Below are 24,670 nucleotides of genomic sequence, written 5' to 3'. Positions count from 1 at the left end.
ATCTAGGTGACACTAATCTTCAGTGTTCCTGAAGAAAATACATTGTTGTCCAAAACAAACTGATGTTTTAGCCTAAATACCTGACACAACTTTTTGGTAGCAGTATTGAGACATTATCTGAATTATCATGAATACAGTTACACTGTTCATGCACAGACTGATAAGTTACTGCCTACATGGCAGCTCTGCTGACTGTACTTCTTACCCATCCTCAAGTCTCCATTCACTCCAAAACTGTTTAACATTTAAATTTCCTTATCCACATGCAAGAAACAACCCACCTGTTACTCTAATTAAAGTAGTATGGAACACAACAAATAAGTCCTTTCTTATTCGAATTCCCAGACTCCTCCAAATCCATTTTTCAACCCCTATCCAATTACTTCCAACCATTGTGATATCCACTCCAAAACTGCTATTCAGTCTCCTAACCCTCTTGTCCCTTCAAACTGACATTTACTTTCCATCTTCTACTCAAGAGAAGTCTAAACTATATCTACTGCTGAATCTGTTTCTTTGCTCCCCAACTACTTCACGCAATCCAACCCTACTTTCTCCCTCTGACCATCCCCCAGTATTTCCTTTGGCCCCTTCCCACTGACACTTATAATAAACTCATCAGCTTCAACACCACCACTGACCAACAAAGCAGTCAGAAAAAATAAAACAAATTACACATTGTCTCACTTCTCATACAGTTTACCATATTAACTTGCCTCCTCCTTCTGCATAGCTGCAATGATCTACTTCGAACTTTCGACCTCATACCTGGCAGCGCCTATGAAATCCTACAGTTTAGAGTCATGGCGGTATAGTAAGGCTAATACGTTGTTGTATTTTTTCTCCTATATTCTTTGCCCCATACCACGGAGTTGTGTGCATGCTGACCAGGTACCTGGCCTTGCCTCACAGACGCAAAACCATTTACCAATCCAGGAAGTCCACACCCTCCCTCTCTGAACTCTGCTCATCAGTGGATACCTCCCCAGCAACAGTTACCTTAAGAACAGTGTACCCTGCCTTGCCTCATAGATGCAAAACCATTTACCAATCCAGGAAGTCCACACACTGCCTCTCTGAACTCTGCTCATCAGTGGATACCTCCCCAGCAACAGTTACCCTTAAGAACAGTGTATGTGTGAATTCAAATGTTGTTTTTGAACCAAGTCTTTTAGTCATATTTCTGTCTACTTTTGAAGAGGCGCCTGGTCAGCTACAACCCATCGTGGTGCAGCCCCCACCATCTCAAGTGACCAGCCTAACTTTGCTACCTGCCTACCAAACTATCTCCAACTCTGCAAGCTCCATTGCCTGTATATTCCCCCCTGGTTGCCTGTTTCTTCTCCTTCCCCTCCACCGTCACCTGTTCACTGATTCTCCACTTACTCTACCTTCCTTTCACTCTGGACACACTTAGTCTTCCTACTGCATAACCCTCTGCTCTTTCTCTCTCCCCCAACCTCCTCCTCTAATCCTCCACTCCCACCATCTGGCTCATCTCCATGCTCTGAGGTCACTCTGTCCTTCCTCCATAGACTAGGACTCAAATCATAGCAAAGGTACTATCAGCATAGTTGCCCCTTCATACCTGAGTCAACTGCATTACAAGCCCAGTGATACCAGACCTTCTGGCCCTTTCACTTTAAGTCACACCTTATACTACTAGGTTTAGAATACAAATCTGCAAGCAGCTTGAAAGTGACAAAAGCAATCATTTCATACTCCCTGAGCTTAAAACCTATGTAGTGGCTTTTTAACTACAGCTGTCCCTCTCTACCTTCTCTAAGCACTCTCCCTGATTGTTATTTCTTACCTGCTTCTCTTGGACAGTGTAGCCCTGCTCCGTTTGCTCTGCTCACATCGCTTCCTTACCCTACCCCCATTCCCACCAACCCTATATCAATTACTGTTATAATCACAAGCCACGTCCACAACCACTCCTACAACTCAATTACCCAATCAAATCAAACCTAACATCCCCACTCTGACATACAAATCTACACACAACACAATACCTTCCCTAACCACCATTGCTGGCACCCATACCTACAACAATATAAAATGCCCTCATGCATGCACTCCACCATGCTACAACCACTATGTCTCACATTTTCCCTCTCCTCTCTCTTCCTCCTGTCCATCCTCTCCTCATATCAAACACACCTCCCCTTTACCCCACCACCATCATGGCAAACTGACTCCACTACCAACCTGAATAAAGCAGAACATTCTCCTCTATCATCTTGTCACCTCTCCTCCACCACACCTTTCTCCTGTCTATATAATATTCACAGCTACAAAACTAAACAACGAAGGCCTGACAAATCACTCCACAAACTGAATAAACTCTATCTAAACCTAAAACAAATTACCTCATGTTGCAGTGACATTCATCCAAATCCAGGTCCCAAAATCAGCAACAATTCAAACCCCACAAACCCTAACCCTCTTTATCTAAGACCTACCTCATCTCCCCTCTTTCTAAACATAAATATAAGGAGTATTCTTAACAAAACCCAAGACCTCCATGCCCTACTAGCCCTGTACAAGCCTGATGTAGTAGTACTAACAGAAACATGGCTTAAACCTGAACATCATGATAATGCAATAACTGCCCCTGCCTACAATATTATACATAAAGACAGGCCAGGTAAAAAAGGAGGGGGCATAGCCATACTATACCAAAGCTATGTCTCCATTGAACAATTCAAATGCAACTCCCATGAAGTCAAAGACATAGAATTAATTTTAGCCAAACTAAAACTCAACCCCAATAAGCAAATAAATATTGCAGGAGGATATATCCCCCCAGGCAATAATACCAGTATACTGGATAATCTACTTAGCTGGATGTAATCTTCCCTTCCACAAGAAACAATACTTTCAGGAGACTTTAACATTGACTGGACTGAATGCACCAGCCACAATCCCTCTACCTACATTAACCTCCATACGTACACCCAAATTATTTCCACCCCTACAAGAACAGATAAAACCTCCAGACGTCAATCCATCTTGGACTGGATTTTACTATCTGACCCCACTCTCACCCACTAATCAGGCTGTCTCCCTGACAGTCCGAGTGACCATCAATCTACATACTTAATTAGACACCGGTCCCACCAAACAAAACAATCAATACTCAGAACTGTACATAACAAAAAAACCTTAAGAGCCCAGGACCTAATCTACTTACTACACTGCTGTAACTGGTCCCCCTAAAATGTCTATCCCCCTAAAATGTCTATCACTAGATGAAGCTGTAGAGTACTTTAACTCTACCATCCTAAAAATCCTAGATTCCTATGCACCACCCAGAACCACTAGAATCAAACCTAACCATGCCCCTTGGCTATCTAAACATACCATGTCCCTAATGAAAGAAAGAGACACAGCCTAGTCACACTTTCAAAAGCACAAAACTACTGCCCAGCGACAGAAATTCCAAGAACTCTGCGGCAAAGCCAAAAAACTAATAAAGCTAGACAAGACTAAGTATTACAAATCCATGCAGGAAAAACACGCCAACAACCCTCAGAAATTCTGGGCCTCATTAAACAGCCTTCTTCACCCTGGTAAAACTACTACCCCTTCACCTATATTACCACCCAGTTTAATAAGTACTTCACTGAAACAATCCAAGCCCTAGCAAATACCCAAAAAACTACTTCCAACCCCACAGCATCAGTAACCCTCACCCCCTCTAATACATTAAACAACTGCAGCTTTTCCCTGAATCCAGTTCCCACTACTACAATAGCTAAGCTTCTCAAAAAGCTTAAACCAACAACATTAGCAGCAGACAATCTTCCAGCCGACTTTCTACAGATTACAGCAGAGGCTATAGCTTATCCCGTGTCCATCCTCATAAACAGGTCAATAACCAAATGTAAAGTACCCCACTCCTGGAAAATAGTGCATATTATACCTTTGCACAAATGAGGTCAATCATTTGAGCTTACCAACTACCGTCCTATAACAATTCTATCACCCTTATCAAAAATATTAGAGAGAGTCGTTCATGCCCACATCATGCACTACCTCCAAAAAACAACCTCCTATCTACATCCCAGCATGGCTTTAGGCCTTCCCATAGCACCACCACAGCACTGCTCTCATTTTCCAACATTGTGAATCTACAAAGAAACAAAGGTCTATTCATATCCTCTATATTCCTTGATTTATCCAAAGCCTTCGATATGGTTAACCATAGTATGCTCCCAAAAACCTTAACTACCCTAAACATCAGCCCCTCTACAATATCCTGGTTTTCTAACTATTTATCAAACCGGCAACAGGCAGTCCTATGGAAAAAAACAGTTGTCCCCCTACTACCAGTAGCCATAGGTGTCCCTCAAGGGTCCATCCTTGGCCCATTGCTATTTTCACTATTCACTAACCAGATAGCCACATCTACACCTTCGGCCTCTATAGTACAATATGCAGATGACACCACTATTATATGTGCCACACCCACCTTGATGGAACTAAAAACCATCACCCAAAATAACTTTTCCCTAGCAGAAGAATGGTTCACCAACATCAGACTTATACTTAATCCAAAGAAAACCAAAGTTATGATCTTTAGTCCTGGAAGGTCTCCTCCTGTATACAGTAACTTTGACATAAAACCGAAAGATAATACACTAATCACCCAAACAACTCACACAAAGCTATTAGGAGTTGAAATTGATAATAACCTGAAGTATGACACACATATTGCCCAAACAATCAAGAAGGTCAACAAAAAATTGGTCTCCTTTATAGGAATAAACAGTTTATGTCTAAAAATACAAAAGCCATGATTGCAAGAACCCATCTACTATCCATCCTCATGTATGCCTCCCCTATCCTAACTAACCTTCGTAGCTAAGAACTAACCAAGATGGAATCTTGCTACAACAAGATTGCAAAGTTTGCTACCAAAGCCAACTATAGGTCTCATCACTGTTTGGCCCTCAAACAGCTGAACTGGCTTGAGTTCCCTCAACTCCTCCTCCTCAATCAACTTACAATTGCCCACAAGCTCTACCACCACCCTGAAAATAACCCTGCCCTTCATCAACTTATTCACCCCTACACCACATCCAGAACCTTAAAATCCACTTATCAGAACCACATACATGTTATTAAACACAGAAATGAGGCAGGCAAATTCCTTTTTGCCTGCTCTATTGCCAGAATCTAGAATACACTCCCAAACCACATAACCTCCACAACCCTTACCTCCCAATTTAAAAGACTTCTCAAAACCCACTACACAACAAACTGGCTCTGCCCATGTCTCCCCCAGGTTAAGCCATAACTGTTCTCTGTTGCTGGGATCTCCAACAAATAAAAGTTAGCTCGCCACCACCCTATATCTACAGTATACCCTATATCTAGGCTCCTGCCCAGAATGCTGTTAATCTTGTTCTACTAAACTCTTCCTGTATGTCCTGCTAAATATCTTGCTCCTTCCTGTATGTTCTACTGGAAATTATTGCTGTGTGTTAATGACAAACTGCTATAGTAGGAAATGTGTGACTGTTGAACTATATTGCATTTTTAACCTTCTCCCAGTGTGCTTTCTGTTATATTACAAAATATGTGACTCTTTAATATATATTATATGGAGCTTTTCTCCCCAGGCCTCCACTGAAAATGGACCTGTGTCCAGTCTGACTTTCCTGGTAAACAAATGTAAAATAAAATAAATAAATAATAAATAATAAAAAATGTGACTGCAATGAATGCTGAAAGCCTCTGAAACAAAGTAGAACAACTGTAAACATTACTTGTCACCCACAAGACTGACTGCTTGGAGATTCCTGAATCATAAATTAAAAATGACTCACTTAAGTTTAGACACCTTTAATGCAGAGGAGCACTTCTCCTTACCAAAAACAATTTCAAAGTCACATTGGTAGAGAATGCACTTCCTCCCTGGATCACAAGCCCAACAACTTATTAGCCCTACTATACCGCCACTCTCCGTAAACTCCTTAAACTCAAATTAATCTTAGATGAAGTGCTATCCCAGAGCAAACCAATTGGTAACATCATCATTGTAGGATATTTAAAAATAGCCTCCTTGGCCCTTATATTGAGGAAACTTTCAATAATGCTCACAAATACTTGGGGACCACACTGCTGTCTCCAGAAGGTTTGGCTTGAATCCAGTGGAATACAATCACGCAGTAAGTACTTCTGTTTGCTTTTACTCTTGTAACTTACTTTGACTGTGATGCTCCTATATCCTTGGATTACTTGTTATATTTTGCTGCACTTTATCATTGCAAAGTGCCTATGCATTTCAGTGATCTCATTGCTGGCTTCTGCACTGTTGAATGTGATGCTGTAGTTAGCCACAAGTCTGTTTTGTGTGTTTAGTCAGTTTTTGTGCCTGTATAAAGTCTGCTTGTTTGTACAGTTCTTAGCTGATTTCCCCAGAGCTCACCAACACTTGGTGATCATGCTGCTTTCCAGACAGTGCAACTTGATTCCATTGCAATACAAGTAGAAGATACATACTTCTAGTCAGCTTTGCACTTTTATATGTAATTTTGATGGTGCTGCTGCTATATTTTCAAATTATTTGTGATATTTTGTTGCATTTTATCATTGTAAAGTGCCTTTGCATTTTGATGACTTCTTTTCCCCAAATCAAGTACACCCCTTCTATTATTGATCATTACATATTATCCTTTACTATCTGTAAATAATCCAAAACTTATACCCACCATTCACAACAATTTTTACAAAAAAAACAATGTTAAACACATTCAGGTCCTAGATAATGAACTCTAGGTTCACAGGAGGTTACTAAGCTAGCGGCCCTAGAGTCTTTACAAGCCTAGCCTAGCCTATCTTGCAGAATGAATTTATGAACAGAGTTGGTCTGTGACGAACACTGGCTACCCCTGTCCATAAGGGACATGGGTGCTACTCCAGGGGCAAATTTGGGATATCCCATCCAATTATCTGGGCTGTGTTTGAATAGGGTCAGTGAGAAGATCTTTTTACGTGAATAGCAAGTCTATTCCAGCTAAGTGGAAGTCTCTGGTAGACATATCTGTCTCTCCAGCATGTTCTGTTAATGTCACAGCCTGGGTTAAGATCCCTAGAGTGAGTGACTCTTGAGCCATTTTACTTGTGGATTTCCATTAGAGCAGGGTTGGAGATTGCCTTATAGGCCAGGCACAAGTCGGGTCTGAGGAGCCTATAGGATACCAAATAAAGTGACAGGGTTTTCACCCTGTACATGTATATCATGGGTTGGAGTCCCTGTATTTTCTTAGTGAGAAACCTCTGAGGTCTCTTCACTTGCTGCAGGTGTCTGGTGAGGTACATGCAAAAGGATGTATGATACTCTATTAGTGGTCTAATGAGGGTCAAGTACAGTGTAGTTATAACATCCCTTGACCTGGATGCTATGCCCTCGCTTATGAGATGTGCTGCATAGTAGGCTTTCCTTACTATTGTGGAAAGTTGATGGTCATAGTTCAGACTGCAATCAACCTGTATTCCCAAGTCTCACACCACTGGGCTAGAACTCAGGGGGATGCTGTCAGTACTGTAATTTGTAGATAATTCCATTTTGCCAAAAGAAACAATAATGCACTTTTTGCATTTAGTTTTAGACCATGGCTCTGACACTGATCATCCATTTGTGTTAACCCCTTCTTGTAATATGTTGATATCATTGGAGATTCATTGATTGCTCCCAGTTTGTAATCGTCAGAGAACTTGGTGAGCCAGAGGCCATCTCCTTTGGCCTGAACTTCTGACAAATAGATGCCAAACAGTAAGGGGCCCAGCACAGAACCCTGTGGTACTCCACTAATAACGGGTCTACTGGTGGAGGTAGTGTCACCAGTTTTAACAGAGTGTGTTCTGAGGGTGATCCAATTGGCTACCCATCAAGTAATGTAAGGTTTAATCCTCAGCTGAGAGAGTTTCTCAATGATGCCAGAGTGGGGGACTGTGTCAAAAGCCTTGGCATGGTTGAGATACTATGTGCACTATCTTACCTTCATCCATGGCTTTGGTGACATTCTGAAAGAAATCTACCAGGTTTAATAAGCATCGCCTACCCTTAATGAAGCCAAACTGGGTTGGGTCCAGCGTTTGGAGGTCACCTATGTCCTTGTTGATAAGGTCCATGATTATTCTTTCCATGGCTTTGTAGAAGAGGCTTGTTAGACTTATGGGTCTGTAGTTTCCAGGGTCAGTTGATAGCCCCATTTTGTGCAGGGGAATTACTGTTGCTGTTCTTCATTCTCTAGGAACATAGCCAGTTATCAAGCTATGATTAAACAGAACACCAAGTGGGTCCACACGGTCTTGTTTTAGATGGGTTAATAAATTTTATTTTTATTTATTTTTATTTTACATTTGTTGAGGGATTCATTGATTGCTCCCAGTTTGTAATCATCAGAGAACTTGATGAGTCAGAGGCCATCTACTTTGGCCTGGACTTCTGACAAATAGATGCCAAACAGTAAGGGGCCCAGCACAGACTCCTGTGGTACTCCACTAATAATGGGTCTACTGGTGGAGGTAGTGTCACCTGGGATATTATCTGCTCCCATTGAGGCCATGTTTTTGGCATAGGTGAGAGCAGAGATGACCTCTTCTCCAGAGATATTAGGCAAAGGACTGGTATCAGGTATGGTTTGGGATATGGTAGGTGGGGTAGGGGCAGAAGTTTGTACTGAATATGTCATCTAGTAGTTTGGCAATATCTTCCAGTGTAATATGACTGATCCCATCTACAACTGGTTTGGCACATAGCTGGGCATTCCCTTTTAGACTTTGGATGTATTTAAAGAATGCCTTATGATTATTCTTGGCTAGTGATGTTTTTTTAGTTTCATAATTTGCTTTATAAGACTTTGCAAAATTTCTGATTTTCTTGTTTAGGCTTAGGAAGAAACACTTCCTCTGCAGAGTAATATCCCTCTTCCTTTTGGACAACAGTTTCTCCCTCTTGCTATATAGTGTGTTTACACTTGAAGTCCGCCACGGTGACCAGTTTTTACCGGAAGACCTGGTTTTGATCTGGTCAGGTACAGCAGAGTTTATGCAGTCACTTGTGTCTTACAGGACATTTGCATGCACTTCTGCATAGTAATCATTTATGTCTGTGATTGTGGGTGGTATGAAGCTTTTTATACCATCACTTAGTAAGCTGTAGTTGGCTTTGGTAAAGGTTTTTTATAATTTTTGTTCCTGTGAGGATGTCAGTTCCAGTAGTTTCTTCAAACAAGACTGATTTGTGGTCTGACCCAATTAGGGAGGGCATCATACATTTGGAAGTAGAGTGACCCCCCCCCCTGTTGTTAAGTATTATGTGCAAAACATTAGTGCCCCTAGTAGGGTTGCAGACTATCTGCTTCAGAGCATTTGTGTTAACAAAGCCCAGGAACCTCTGAGCAAACATGTTTTTGCTAATCTATGTCCCCCAATCATAGGAAGGATAGTTGAAATCCCCCATAACTAAGGTGTTTGTCTGTATGGCGAGGGATTCCAGTAAATCAAGGTAGATGGTGTGCTTATCCTGGTTCATGGTGGGGGAGCTATAGCTATGGTAGTTTCCCAGTAGTCAACTGGACATCGAGTAGTTTGAGAGAGACATGCTGTCTGACCAGTCTCAAAGTGCTTTTGGTTTTAATGAAGATGGATACACCTCCACCTTTGGGTCCTTCATGCTCATTTTGAGGTCAGGCATTATAACCTTGCATGGCTAGGGTGCTCTCAGCAGCCCTGAACTATGTCTCAGTAACTGCACAGACATCAGCATCCTCCAAGGTGAGGAGTGCTTTCAGGGAGTGCAGTTTCATGTTTAAACTGCTAGCATTCAGCAGCATGACCCTGAGTTTGTTTAGATTAGATTTTCTTATGTTGGAAAATTTGTTGTTTTGACATTGCCTAAAAAAGGCACTATTGGGGAGCCAAGGGCCTTTGCCAGTATCAGAAAGTCTAGGGGGACAGGTGCAGACCATCTCTAGCAAAGCAAAGATGTCTGTCTACCATATCCTCCTAGGCTGACAGATACTGTATACCCCTGGACTGACACCAGAAGCTAAGCCAATTGTTGAAGTCAATCATTTTTTGTTTGTATTGTGGCATCATGCTTGGTGAGGGAAGAATACTGCTTAGGGCTAGGGACACACCTATCTGAGACACATAATCAGAGCGTTCCATCATGTCTCTCTTCATATAGTTCATAGAGGTATGTTTCAAGTCATTCACTCCAACATGGACCATGACAGAGTCATAAAGGTACTTGTTGTTGAGTGACTTTTGTGCATGAGTGAATTGCCAGATCCTGGCACCTGACAGGCAGCTGATCATGACCTTCTTCTTGTCTAGCCTGTTGAGGGGGACATCTGTGTGTCTCACTATGGAGTCACCTATGACCAAGACATTTGATGTGTTTTGCCTTAGGGGGCTTATTTGTTGAGACATGGGTGTGTGTGTTGATATGTGTAGTGATTTCTTTTTGCTTAGTGGTGAGTGTGGGTGGTATGCATTTTGGATGTCGCTATTCTTTTGATAGGCTTTTACTGAGTACCTCCATGTATGTTTTTTTATGTGTCCTGACCTTATTTTGTGTGAGAGGTGAGGCTTGCATGAGAGGTAAAGCATGTGTGCTGACAACCTGCTTGATATCTAGTTTGTTTTTTAAAGAGCTTTATTATATGAGAAAATTGACTCAAATTCCACAGTGTATTTGCATCTATCACATAGGGCGTTAGCTTGTTTAAGAGTAACTAGATGGCAGTTTACATGAAGCAATTGCTACATTGCCTCAAGATGCCTATATCAATCATGCTGGCAGGAGAAATTATGGGAAACTGCCAGTCCATTGTGGCAGGATTTTTCTGAATGTGGTATTTGGGAAGGAAGTGGGCTTTCTGGGCTTAGGACTTTGGCTTAACTAGTGGGCTAGTTTGACTTGGAGTAGCAAAGGTAGTGGGGTGTATAGTAGGTTGTGAATGATATTATGAGAATGCTGATTACAGTGCAAGTGAGTTGTGCTTTGTTTGGCAGGGAAACTGCTATCAAAAAACAACCACATTAAGATATGCTCCAGCATTCCAATTGGCTAACTCAATGAGAATTACTGTTGAACACTGAAAATATGTGTGACTCCTGTGCACTGGCCCAGTAATCAAGAATCCTCAATCCTCACCACTAACACCAGTGAGGGACGTCCACATTGGGAAGGATAACAAATACACACATAACAAAAGTGAAATATAAAGTGCAATTTTCCTTAAGTCACACAGAGATAACAGTTAGTCTGGGGATGGTTTCTCCCTTTCTCTCCAGATCCCCAATAAGACTCCCCAATGGCACAGCTATAGAGTGGGGTCCTTAGCCAGGGTCTCAAGCCAAGTATTCCTAGAACATTCTCTGTCCAACCAGTGCTTCATGTCCCTGCCCAAGTAGCTGACATACACACACACACACACACACACACACACACACACACACACACACACACACACACACACACACACACACACACTTTGAGATATGATTTATATACAAACGCACAGACACTCCTGGGGAAGGCTGGCACAGGTTCGCTAGGTATGCCCCATTCTGCCCAGGCTATAAGGTAGTAATACACTGCCACCAGAACCCCTAATATCAGCTACTAAAAAGGACCTTACCAAAGGGGTCCAATTATTACTGTGCAATATTATTATCCAGTTAGTAAGTGTGACCAGAACTCTTAAGGCTAATTGGAGTGACTTTGTACAGTATCACTATATACATGCAATGTACTCTAGAGCTTAAATTATCTCTACACAAATTAGCCACTGTTGAAAGGTTTAAAAATATTTAATAATAAATAATAAAAACACAAGACAATACTTCTTACTGTGCAGTGTTAGTCAAGAGTTCAGACATCACAGGAAAATGCTAAAAATAATACTGTAGAATAGTTCTGACACAAATATCGAAAACAGCTAGACTAAACTTACTATCTTCTATCTTTTCCTAAGAGCAATCATAGTTCTTAATAAATTTACACATAGAGCAAAAGGATAGTACTGCTGAGTTGTTGTCAGCTTTAGACAAAATCCAAAATACTCTGTCTCTCTGTGAGACAGTCTTTTGAATTGAAAATGCATCACTGCTGACTCATTTTAGATTAGATCATTCTTCTCTGGTTCCCATGCTAACAGAAACTCAGAGTTTAACATATCTTTGATCTTGCACCTGGTCAGGAAACCACAGCAATTAAAGACTGTGATTATGTAAAATTTAGCAATTAACTCTGGTCTCAAAACAATAGAAAGAATCTACTGGTTCAGACATCATGGCTCTGAGTTTGAGATCAAACAGTCATACAATACTTGACTTATCAGCTTTCTTCCAGCAGAGTGCAGTTGTTACATTTTTGACGTTCAACATTTAACACAATTTTCTTATATTTAAAAGAACAAGCCTGTGGCTTATATTAATATTTACAAATGACATAATTATCTACAAAATTCTGTCTAGCTAGGCTGGGGGCCTTCATAATATGTATGTATGCTTTTTGTGGGCAAACACAATCTTTTCAAAGTGCCCAAGAAATGACAAATGATTCTTAATAATCATACACCCCCCTAGAAAAAAGCACCATCTTCTGATACCTATGTATGTGGCAAGACAAACACCATAACATCCAACTCCATGTACAATTAACAAAAGAAGCAAAAATCAGCTCACAACCCTTTTGGACCATAAATATATCACAAGTTATCTTCCTTGAAACAAGTGCAGCAATTGGCAAAGGAGTGGTCTTTTTATAACTTGAATATTGGCTTCCCTGCTAGCTTCTGCCTCCAAGAAAAACCTCTGTTTAGACAAAACTCCTGGAAAAAAACATATGCAGATTCATTACATTATCACATCACTATCAGTTTCTTGCCAAAGCTCACACACTACCTATCACTCTTAGAATAAAGCTCTTTCTAGACTTTCTAATTTTTTAACTAATCACTCTTCAATATTTCCCATTCTTTAAGAGTCATGTATATCCACACACCTCCCACTACAACCTTAGATCCCTAACTCCCAATATAATCTCCATCCTGAAGCCCAAAATAAAACTTCACTCTACTGACTACAACTTCTCTTTGTTCCCTGGAAAAGTAAAACACATCTTTAATGAAGCACCTGGTACAATTACTTGACATATACCTATATTCTTTGTACATTCTCAAATTCAGATCACTACTACTCAGAACTTGTGTCATGGGCTAATGTCCATTTCTGTAACTTTGCATACACTAAGATCTTCCTGTCTCTTACGTCTCTGTGATGTTGCAATGCCTATATAATGTATACATTATTCTTTCTCAGTGAGTATTTTATTATGCGACCACCTCCTTATAGTAATCTTCTCATTTGATTGTACTTTAGTGTATAATTACTACTTAGCTACATTTTATCATCTATGTACAACACTCCTTATTTTAGTTTTGTTTAACTGAATATTTTGATTTTATACCTTCTGATAATTTAATATTATATATGTAATATGCTCTCTTTTACTCTTGTCGAACTGTATCTTTTGACTTTATGCCTTTTGAAATTTTTCTTCTTTTTTATGCACTCATGTTGAACCTGTCAATAGCCTAAAGAGACCAGTGTGCTATAACGGTTAAAAATTAAATAAATAAATAAACAAATGTATAAATAAATAAAGTGCAAAGTCTGCTCAAAGTCACATATAAGGTAACACTCCTTCTCTCTATAAAGACAGAAAACAGCTCTCACTATCAAGACATTACTTGTTAGACATAGGTTATCTCCCCAGAACGCATTAATTCTGCCGACTGTGGAGAACAGAATCCTAAGACTCAACTCACTTATCTGATTAAAAGCCACATCATTACATCATGTTAGGAAAGGCTAACTGGTCTACTATTTCTGCAAAAACTATGCTTCATTTTAACTGATTAACATACAAACCTTTATTTACTTATTTAATTCAGTATTTATTTATTTAAATTGCTCCGGGTTATACTCAGTTCAGAATATCAACAGTGGCAGTTCAGCTTCTCTCATAAGTCCCATTCTGTTCAGTCCATAATTACTGAGTCCTGGCCAGCGAGTATTAATTTTATACATGCCAGAAAATGCATTGTATGAGCTCCTTCCTATTCCAGACATCTGCTGTACAAGAATGGAGTGAACCCAGAGAACAGCAATGACTAATGTCTAGGATAGTTAAGCTTCAGGTCAGTCAGGGTCCCACCCCTTGCATGATTGGATATCTTTTAGGCTGGTTAGGCAGTGAGAAGTGGCTCAAGAAGTCTATCCACATTGGGACCTGACCAGACACATTTCCAGATTGACCCGACACCCAGCCCAGCAATCATTGAAGGTCCTGACCTCCTCCAAAATTATAAGAGGCATATCTACCAGCAACACAACCCCTTCCCTTCCCAGGATAGGCACATTCATCCTCCTCTGACTGCATCATTAAATACTCAAGACTCTAATCAAACTCGGGGTACCTAGATCGTAGTCAGACCTTTCTGTCTCTAAGCCATTGGCACACACATGTGATATAATGAAAAATAAATAAAAAAGCTAAAGGTAAGGAACTCTCTCTGGAATATAAAAGCAAACAACCAATTTGTTAGATCAGGTTACTCTCTGGCCATCAGTGAAACAGCCTTTTCAAAAACTCTACAAAGAGACCTGGACTGTTTTAGAGAAGAGAATAGGAAATTTAAATATAATGCCTGTTTTCAAACGAGACCTAACATCTCATCTTCCCAAGAGTATTAATGTGAGTGCTTTGAGGACTATACCACACATTCTACTTCTTGTCTACTTGTCTTCTTCTATTTGACTTAGTTAACTCCTTAGAGAAGACATATATTATGAACAGTGAGTATCACATGCTATGCATATACATACACACACACACACACACACACACACATATATATATATATATATATATATATATATATATATATATATACACACATATATATATATATATATATATATATATATATATATATATATATATATTCAGAAATTATTTTAATTATTTTTCTGTGTTAATTTTTTGAACCTAGCCTTCTATTTTAGCTGCCTGGTATATAGAAAGAACAGATTATAAACTTCTGTGTTATTGTGATTAGAGTTATTTTCTGATACAAAGCTGATAATAAATTTTATTATGAATGTTATGCTAACTGTATATACAAAGTACTGCTGAAACTGACACTGACACTAATGTAATCCATTTTGTGCAGGAACTGATCCATGCTTATATGGTTTTGTACCACTTAAATGAATGTATATTTTTTATTTTGTATAGTCTTAATATGGTTCGATATTAGATTATTGTTTTTATTCTATATCCCAGTACTGCCTCCCAAGTGGAGTCTCTCTCTCACTCCCTCATTTTATATTATATTACTTCATTGAAGGGGTTGTTAATTGAATGCACTTTCATCGACACATAATAATCAAAAAACCAAAACCCCAAATGGCCACATAAGCAAAGCAGACCCTACGAAGTCTGAGGCTGTGCCCCCCACAACCTCCCGAACTAAATATACCAACTCTGAGATTGCACTAGGAGTGAAGGGCACAACCCCGATGACGGCAAAGGGATTTTTTCCCCTGGGAAAAAATTTGCTTATGTGGCTGTTCAGAGTTTTGGTATTTCAATTATTATGAGATGATGAAAGGGCATTCGATGACCAGCCCCTTCAATGATGCAATATAGACCCTATATTAATATATATATATATATATATATATATATATATATATATATATATATATATATATATATATATATATATATACATATCTGTGTGTATGTATGCTGCATGCATGTGTGTGTGTGTGTGTGTGTATGTTGAGCCTATTGAGTGTATAAATGCTGCATAAAAATATTTATTGCATAATTTAGAATCTGTGACAAAATATTTTTTTCAGTGTTTCCCACAAGCAATTAGACAATCATATGGGCTTTACCATAGTGTAAAGGAGAACAGTCTGGTTTGCTTAATTTAGTAAGGTAATTTCTCACTGGGCAAACAGTGTGAAGTGTCAAAAGGAACATTTGGAAGAATGTACTGAAACAGGGCAAGTCAGGGCTAATTGTTGGAATAGAACTGGAAGCTTCAGATGGATGCAAGTACCTGATTTCTGGTGCTAAGGATGAGGCCTAGAAGAAATTCCTATAGCCTGGAAGCTTATTTTGGAATAGAGGTGGAAGCCCAGGAAAATGCTTACATCTTGGGAGTATATAATTGGAGTCCCTGATCATGAAATTAAAAGTGAACTTAGGAAAGCATCCTATACACTAAGGTTATCCTGAGAGCACATAATGGACTGGAGAACTATTATGGACATACCGTTTTTACTGTGCTTTGGAATGCCAAGTGAACCAATGTTTTAGTTTGCAAACATAATAAATTAGAGTTTTTTTTGTATGCTCTGCTAATGTATGTAGAATAACAAATACAGATTCTGTGGTCCAACTGGAATGCTTTATTGTTTACATGAAGAATAGCATAAATATTAGAAAGAATGGTGAAGGTAGTTTCTCACTGGTCGAACAGTGTGACGTGTCAAAAGGAAAATCGGGATACATGGACTGAGAGAGGTTAAGTCAGGGCTAATTGTTGGAATATAACTAGAGGCCTCAGCTGGATGGAAGTGGAAGTACCTGATTTTTGATGCAGATGGTGAGGCCTAGGAGACATGCTTATAGCCTGGAAGCATATTTTGGAACTGGGATAGAAGCCTAGAAAAATACTTAAGAGCCTGGGACCATGCTGTTGGAGTACTTGATCATGGAGCTAAAATAGGGGCCTACTAAAGCATCCTATACCATGAGAATATCCTGGTAAATCTGAGACAGCCTATATCCTGAGAGGGTTTTTTAGACTGGAGAACTGCATTGGTAGTACTGTTTATGCTGTGCTTTGGAATGCTAGGTGATCCGATGTTTTAGTTTGCAAACAAAATATATTAGAGTTTCTTTGTATTCACTACAAAAATATGTAGCATGTCAACTATGGATTATGTAATCCAAGTGGGATGCTTCATTGTTCTCATGTGCAATAATATAAATACTAAAAAGGATGATAAAATGTTTTGGGTCTGCTGAGCTAGAATGGGTTGTGTGTAAATAACAGCATGTTTAAACACAAACTAGAGTTCAATTTGTAGTTGCATCATCAGGCCTTAGGCCATATAGTTTATAGTAAATATTGTCATGACAGGACTGGTCACTGTAAATAGGTGATAACATATAATTACAGTTAAGCACTTCAGTCTGTATTCTACATCAGTGAAGGTAGCACACTCATGCTGGAAGATTAGAAAATCTGTCTGTGGCTCAACAGGAAGGACACATGTCATTGATGCTGGAAGATGAAGACTGTGGATTCTGTTTCCTCAACAGGTCTTTGGACCCATTTTTAAATACTGATGCTGCAATGCAGCATAAGAGGGTTTCTGCATTGTTTGTCCATGCTGTCCTTTGGAAGAGACCCATATCTTTTGAGCTCTTGGTGCAAAAAATCCGGACAAAGCCTGTCAAAATAAGGGGACAAAGGCCCAAAAATAGGGACAGATTTTAAATATTGCTGTTATAAACTTAGAAAGTTGCTAGAGTAACATGGTTTATGTTAACATATGTTTCCTGAAGGAATTGAAGTCTGAAACTCAAATGTATGTCATTATTTAATAACTTCACTCCTTAGATCATCCCTGTGATTTGCCAGAAATCCACAAATGTTATGAGGAACAGACCAAAAATACTAGACAAAAATCTGGACATTCTGCACAAGTCTGGACAGTTGAGTGGTATGAGCTGCTGAGGTCTCCTCTGTCTGAGTTAACTGCTGCTCAGGTCTATTAAAGAACCCATGATGGTTATCAAAAAGGTAGGTATATTTTATTAAAATTCAAAAAAATATATTCTAATTCACAGACTACATAAATAGGATTATACTTTCAGCATATCTTCATCCAACACATACAGTCCATTACTTGTTGAAATCACTTTTACTTATAGGGATGGATAACCTTAATGGATATACAGAGAGAGATGAGCTTAAGGAATTAACTGAGACCATAGGGGTAACTGTTGCTAGAGTGGTAGATGCTATGGCCTATCATTGGTCCAGTAAGGAGAGTGTGGAGGTGGAAATTGAGACTGTAGGAGTAGCATAATTCAGGTCAGCATTGGGTACAGCTATAATATGTCCATTAAAATTATTGCAGACATCGTACATAAGAATTGGGCTATTCTTAGATCATGCAACGATGTTCGAGAATGGGTGGGTGAAAAACCGAACATAGTATACAGAAGGGGGTGAAGCAAAAATTAAGAAACCTATAGTAGGCTGTATGAAAAAATGTGGGTCATGTACAATGTGTACACATGTTTTAGAGGGACCCTCCTGTGTAATAAATAAGACTATGATAAAGATAAAAAGAAAGGTTCGTGCCAGACTGACAGAGTGGTATATTGTGCTTTGTGCATGAAATGCCCAGCATACTACATTGGAAAAACTGAAATGAAGCTTAAATGTAGAATTTATGAACACCTTAGAGATATAAGGTTGAAAAAAGAGATGAATACTCTTGCAAAATACTATAATGATTTCCCTGACCATACTTTTAAGTTTATGATTCTGGATGGACTTGAAATTGACCCAAGGGGTGGCCCATGGACACTACAATTAGAAAAACAGGAGGCTATATGGCAAATTAGAATGGATGCAACAAGTTGGCCAGGTATAAATGATGCCCTGTCTTTAGCGTTTTTTTCTCAAATTGAAGGCACTAGATAGATAAATAGATAAAAAGAGAAGTGTGCATGTGTATATACACATACATACAGTTTATTTTAAATTTTAGGTTGGTGAATGTTTTTATTGCAACATATTATGCATTTTATGGTTTACAATGAGAGTGTTATCTTTTATACAGTTTCTATACTTATAAAAAAAGAATTATCCAGCTGTTGAATAATTTATTAGGTTCTAATTGATGAATGTAACTTATTGGTGGAGAGCAATTAGGGGGTTGTCTTTTACTGTTTTAAAAAGGGACTGCTGACTGTGTGCTTTATCTTGAAAATTCTCTGATTGAACAGAGACGAAAGCGCTAGATTTATTGCTGATTTATTGCTGCTATTCAACTTATTTCATTTTATTTTTTTTTTATTTATTTTATTTTACATTTGTTTACCGGGAAAGTCTGACTGGACACAGGTCCATTTTCAGTGGAGACCTTGGGATAGAAGCTCCACGATACAATACAGTAAATGAGAGAAGAGAAAAAAATAGAGCATACTTACAGCAAACATACACAATATGTTAAAGATTAATAATTCTTATAGTAGACAATCATTGTGGTACATAATAACTTAAAGCAGCATCTGTATTATTTTTACAGATATAAGTTTTGTCAAGTAAATATCAACAGGTTCACAAGCTTTCAGGGGAACTGTTTATACTTAGCTATACACAGAAACATTCTCTTAGTTTGGGTTAGCCTGGTGAGTGACATGAATATAGCCAGTCACATAAATAGTGGGTTTTCAGGAGTTTTTTGAAATGAATAAAGGATGTGGTGGAAGTTATTTGGTTTGGTAGTGTGTTCCAGGTTTTAGCAATGATGCTGGCAAAGAGGGAGTTACTGACATCATTTCTATGTTGGATGACAGTTATGAGATTCTGGTTACTAGATTTTTTATTTATTTTATTTATTTTATATTTGTTGACCAGGCTAGTCTAACAAGATACATGTCCATTTTCAGTAGAGGCCCGGGGAGAAAAGCTCCAAAGAAAAATCAAAATAGTTGTAACAGTAATAAAGGTTACAATAATATAGGCAAAGTACATATTTGTATACATTGTTACAGTTCATTTAATATGACAATACAATTTAGGAGATCACATAAGATAAATAATTCTGTAGAAGTAATCTTATAGATGATTACTTAATTTACAGCTCCTGATTTCTCTGGTAATAAGGAACAAGAAACTTAGTTAAGGAAAGGTAGTAGAAGTAAAAGTGTTAATAAAAATCAGTCAAAGGTTAGTCAGGGTTACAACAAGGGTATAGCCAGTGTGTTTTAAGGTTAGTTTTAAGTTTTTATTTGAAAAGTGTTAGGGAGGATAGTGATGTAAGTTTACTAGGTAGAAGGTTCCAATTTTTCCCAACTGTGTTTCAGAAGAGAGAGTCGCCTTCCATGTTATTGGATTTACTTATGCAAACTAGTAGTTTATTTGAAGAGCGTAAGGTGTTAAGATTTTTGTAGGGGGTGATCAGGCTGGATAGTATTTGAGTATTATGAGAATAGTAAAGGGTCTTATGGGCAATTGTAAGTCGGTTACAACTAAGCTGATTCTGAAGTTCCAGCCAACCTAGTTGTTTTAGATTCTGACAGTGGTGGGTTCTGAAGAGTTTTCCAGTGGCAAATCTGGCAATATTATTGTATGATTTAGCCAGTTTCTGGAGATTATTTTTAAACAGATTAGTATAAATAGGAGAGGCATAGAGAAGTGTTGAGAGTAGATGGGAGTGGGCAATAGTAGAGCTAGCTAATGGAGTAAGGAAGGGTTTGATCCTATAGAGGAGCCCATTTTTCTGTTGACTGTTATTACTGTGTTGTTAATATGAGTATCAAAGTTGAGGCTGTTGTCAATTGTAACTCATAGGAGTTTGGTTGTTAAATCAGGTGATATGAGTGTACCATTGTTAGATGTGACTGAGAATTCTATTGGAGTGGACTTACGGGTAGGAGTAAAGAGCAGGAGCTTTGTTGCTTTTTTGTTTTTTTTTTTTTTGGTTCAACAGGAGGCAACATTGAAGAAACCATGTTTCTACTAAGTTAAACACTTTTTGAGTTATGGATTGCAGTTCAGATGAGGAGCTGGCTGAGTATATAATTGCAGAGTCATCTGCATATTGTATACAAGTATCATGAGGAATTGCTAAGTGAATATCATTGATGAAAACTGAGAATAGGAGAGGGCCTAAAATGGAGCCATGAGAAACACCTAAGGTGGCTGGTAAGTGGGAAGATAGGTTATTCTCCCAAAGCACAGCTTGCTGCCTATTAATGAGGTAGGAACTGAACCATTTTACAGCCTGTGCATCAAGAGAAAGAGATTTGAGAATAATTTTAAGTAGCTGGGGGTTTACCATGACAAAAGTTTTGGAAATATCAATAAAGAGTGCTGAAGAGAGGATGTTGTTATTTCTGTTATTGTTAATGGAGTTAGAGAAGGATAGGATGGCAGTAGAGGTACTATGGAATGGCCTAAAGCCATGTTGGCACTCAGCTAGTATGTTGTTTTGAATTAGATGGTTGAGTAGTTGTTTATGAATGCATTTTTCCATTATTTTTGCTAAGGGGGATAGTAGTGCTATAGGACAATAATTAGAATGTTCGTTAGAGTTCCCACCTTTGTGTAGGGGGGATAATGTGAGAGATTTTTCCAGATTGCTGGAATTGTTCTCTCATTTATGGTTCTGTTTATGAGGATGGATATTGGATAGGCTACAGCTGTAGCTACTTTCTGCAGGTATTCTGCAGGTAGCTGGTCAGCTGATGGCATACAAGGTTTTACTTTTTGTATGAGCTTGTAGATGAAGTGTGTTGGGATGGGTTACAGCTGAAATGTAGGGAGAGATCTAGTAATGGAAGTAGGTAGGTAGGCTTGAGCTGTCAAGTGATAGTTGGTTTGTTAGAGATTGTACAGCTTCTGTGAAGAATGTATTGAAGGCATTAGCTGTTTGCTTGGGGTTTTCATGGTTACTACCTAGTGGGGTTGGTGTACTAGTTTGACCTAGGTGTAGGAGTCTATTAATGCTTGCCCAAAACTTTTGTGGATTATTATGGTGTGACTGCTGCATTTGACAATAAAAGTTTTTTTTTTATCTGTGAGTATAGCTTTTTTGTCTCATTTCTCATCTGTCTAAATGTTAGTTGATCTAAAGTATTTTTGATAGTTCTCCACGTGGCCCAAGCTTTGTTTCTGAGTAGGATTTTCTATCTGATGTCTTTAGACAGCCAAGGGGCTGGTTTTGACCTAATTGTTATAGAACGTTTTGGTGCATGCTGGTCTAGGATGGCTAAGAATTTAGTGTTAAAGTATTTAACTGCCTCTTCAAGAGGGAGACTTTTTAAGGGAGACCAATCACATGCCCTAAGTTCATTATGGAATAGTTCAGCATTAAAAGTCTTTGTTGGACCGTATTGACCGATATGTGGCTGTGAAGGGAATATCGATCTTTTGCCTGATTATGAAGGTTAATGAGTGGTCACTTATATCATCTGGGAAGATTCCTACCTTATAAGTCTGGTGGTGTTTATTTATGAGAATCCAATCCAAGGTGCTTTCTTTTTTGTTTGGTTTGTTAATTCTGGTTGGGGAGGTAATGATTTGTGAAAAGCCATGAAGGTTAATATAGGAAGTAGGATGTTCAGTACTGATACATTTCCAGTCAATATTGAAATCACCAAGGACTATAGTTTCTTGTGGGAAGGATGATAACAGGGAGTTGAGGATATCCTCGAGTATACTGCTATTATTACCAGGAGATAAGTAGATACAGATGATGTATATGGATTTACTAGAACTGAGCTGAAATTTGGAAATAAGGATTTCTGCATTATTATCTAGATGTGCTGTATAGTATAAAGAGGTAATTTGTAGGCCATTTTTGAAAAGGATAGCTATTCCCCCACCCTTCCTATTTTTGCGGTCTAATCATATATTGTATCCAGGTGGGATGATTTCAGTATCTTGGGTATAGGGTTTTAACCATGTCTCTGTAAAGCATAGGACATCAAAAGAGTGCACATCTAAAAGAGAATGGAGGTGTGCAACGTTGTTATTAATGCTACGTATATTGAGATGTGCAATATAGAGTGAGTTAGTAAGTTTGGTAAGGGAAGATGGGCTGGAGGGACTGGGGATATGAAGTTCAGTTGTTAAAGTACTGGTTGGGCCAGGATTAGGGTGAATGTCACCATCTTGTAAGGAATGGCTTTTAAGTCTACACAAAGGATTATGTAGGTTACAGATTTGGTTTAGAGAATTCTTAGTTTTTAGATCATTGTACTTGATGTGGGTCAATCTGTGATATTTTGCTATAGGTAGCTTGGAATGGAAATTATGTTTATGTGATTTTGGGAGATAGTAAAAGTTAGTGTAGTTTGTTTGGGAGGGTGGTGGATTTGAAGATATTGTGGGTGTTCAAAGGAAGTTAAGAGGTAAGCTGAGGTTAGAAAAGGTAAAAGTGTGGCAATAAGTAACAGCTTAAATGTGCTGTGAAAGTTGATGTAGGCATAGTGGAAAGTAGAATAAAGGGACTGTAAGGGCTATAGGAGTGGTACTAAAGCAAGTTGGGAGATAACAGTCTGATACAGTTATCTAAAAAGGAGGGATGTTTGATTGGTTATGAGGTGATTAGGGTGTGGTTATATTGCCTAAAGTAGAGAGACCTTTAGATTGGATGAAACGGGGAAGAGGGAGTCGTTTACAAGTATAAGTGTAGGACCACCTGGAGTGGGTGAGAATTGGGGATAGGGTAAGGCAGTGGAGCGGAGTGAACCTGCAGGGTGAACAGAGTGGGAAGAGACATGAGAAGGAAGAAGATCTTAAGGCTTCAGGGGAATGCGGGGCTGAATTAGATGCTGAAGTGCTGGGGTTTTCTCAGAAAGGTAGTACTGTTTGTGTGCTATAGAGAGTTGATTGAGTAGAAGTATATGAGGCAACTCAAGCCAGTTAAGCTGCTTAAGGGATAGACAGTGGTGAGACCTATATGAGGCTTCAATAGCAAACTTAGCAATCTTGTTGTAGCAAGATTCCATTTTATTTAGATCAGTTTGGTGGAGATTAGCCAAGATGAGAGAGGCATAGAGGAGGGTGGATAAAAGATGAGTCCTTGTGATGGTTGCTTTGGTGTGTTTAGTCATAAACTGTTCCTGTAAAAGAGTCCAAGTTTTTTTATTAACTCTCTTGATGGTTTGTGCTATGTGGATGATGAACCTCAGGTTATTGTCTGTTTCTACACCTAGCAGTTTAGTGTGTGTGGTTGGACTAATTTGAATGTTTTCTTTAGAGTAGATGGTGAAATACTTAATTATGGGAGGAGATCTGCCTGGGCTGAAAATAATTAGCTTGTTTTTTTTTTTTGGGATTAAGAAGAAGTTTGATGTTAGTGAACCAAGTTTTGGCTAGGGTGAAGTTATTTTGGGTTAGGGTTTGTAGTTCACTTAGGGTGGCAGCAGCACATATAAGGGTGGTGTCATCTGCGTATTGTACTACTGATGCAGTGGGTGAGGATGAAGATATCTTGTTAGTAAATAAAGAGAACAGCAAAGGGCCAAGGATGGATCCTTGAGGGACTCCTATGGTAACTGGTAACAGGGGGGGCAGTTGTCCCTGCCATAGGACTGCTTGCTGACGACCAGATAAGTAGCTGTTTCACCGTGATATAGAGAGAGGACTTATATTTAGAGTAGAGTTTCAAGAAGCATACTGTGCTTTACCATGTCAAATACTTTTGATAAGTCTGAGAATATGGAAGAAACAAACAGACCTTTGTTTCTATGGTGGTTAACTATATTGGTGAATGATAGTAATGTTGTGCTGGTGCTATGGGAAGG

This window comes from Protopterus annectens, chromosome 3.part0 (genome assembly GCF_019279795.1).
Source record: "Protopterus annectens isolate FY-2018-M chromosome 3.part0, PAN1.0, whole genome shotgun sequence".
Classification (NCBI taxonomy): domain Eukaryota; kingdom Metazoa; phylum Chordata; order Ceratodontiformes; family Protopteridae; genus Protopterus; species Protopterus annectens.
This window is presented reverse-complemented; position numbering follows the sequence as displayed.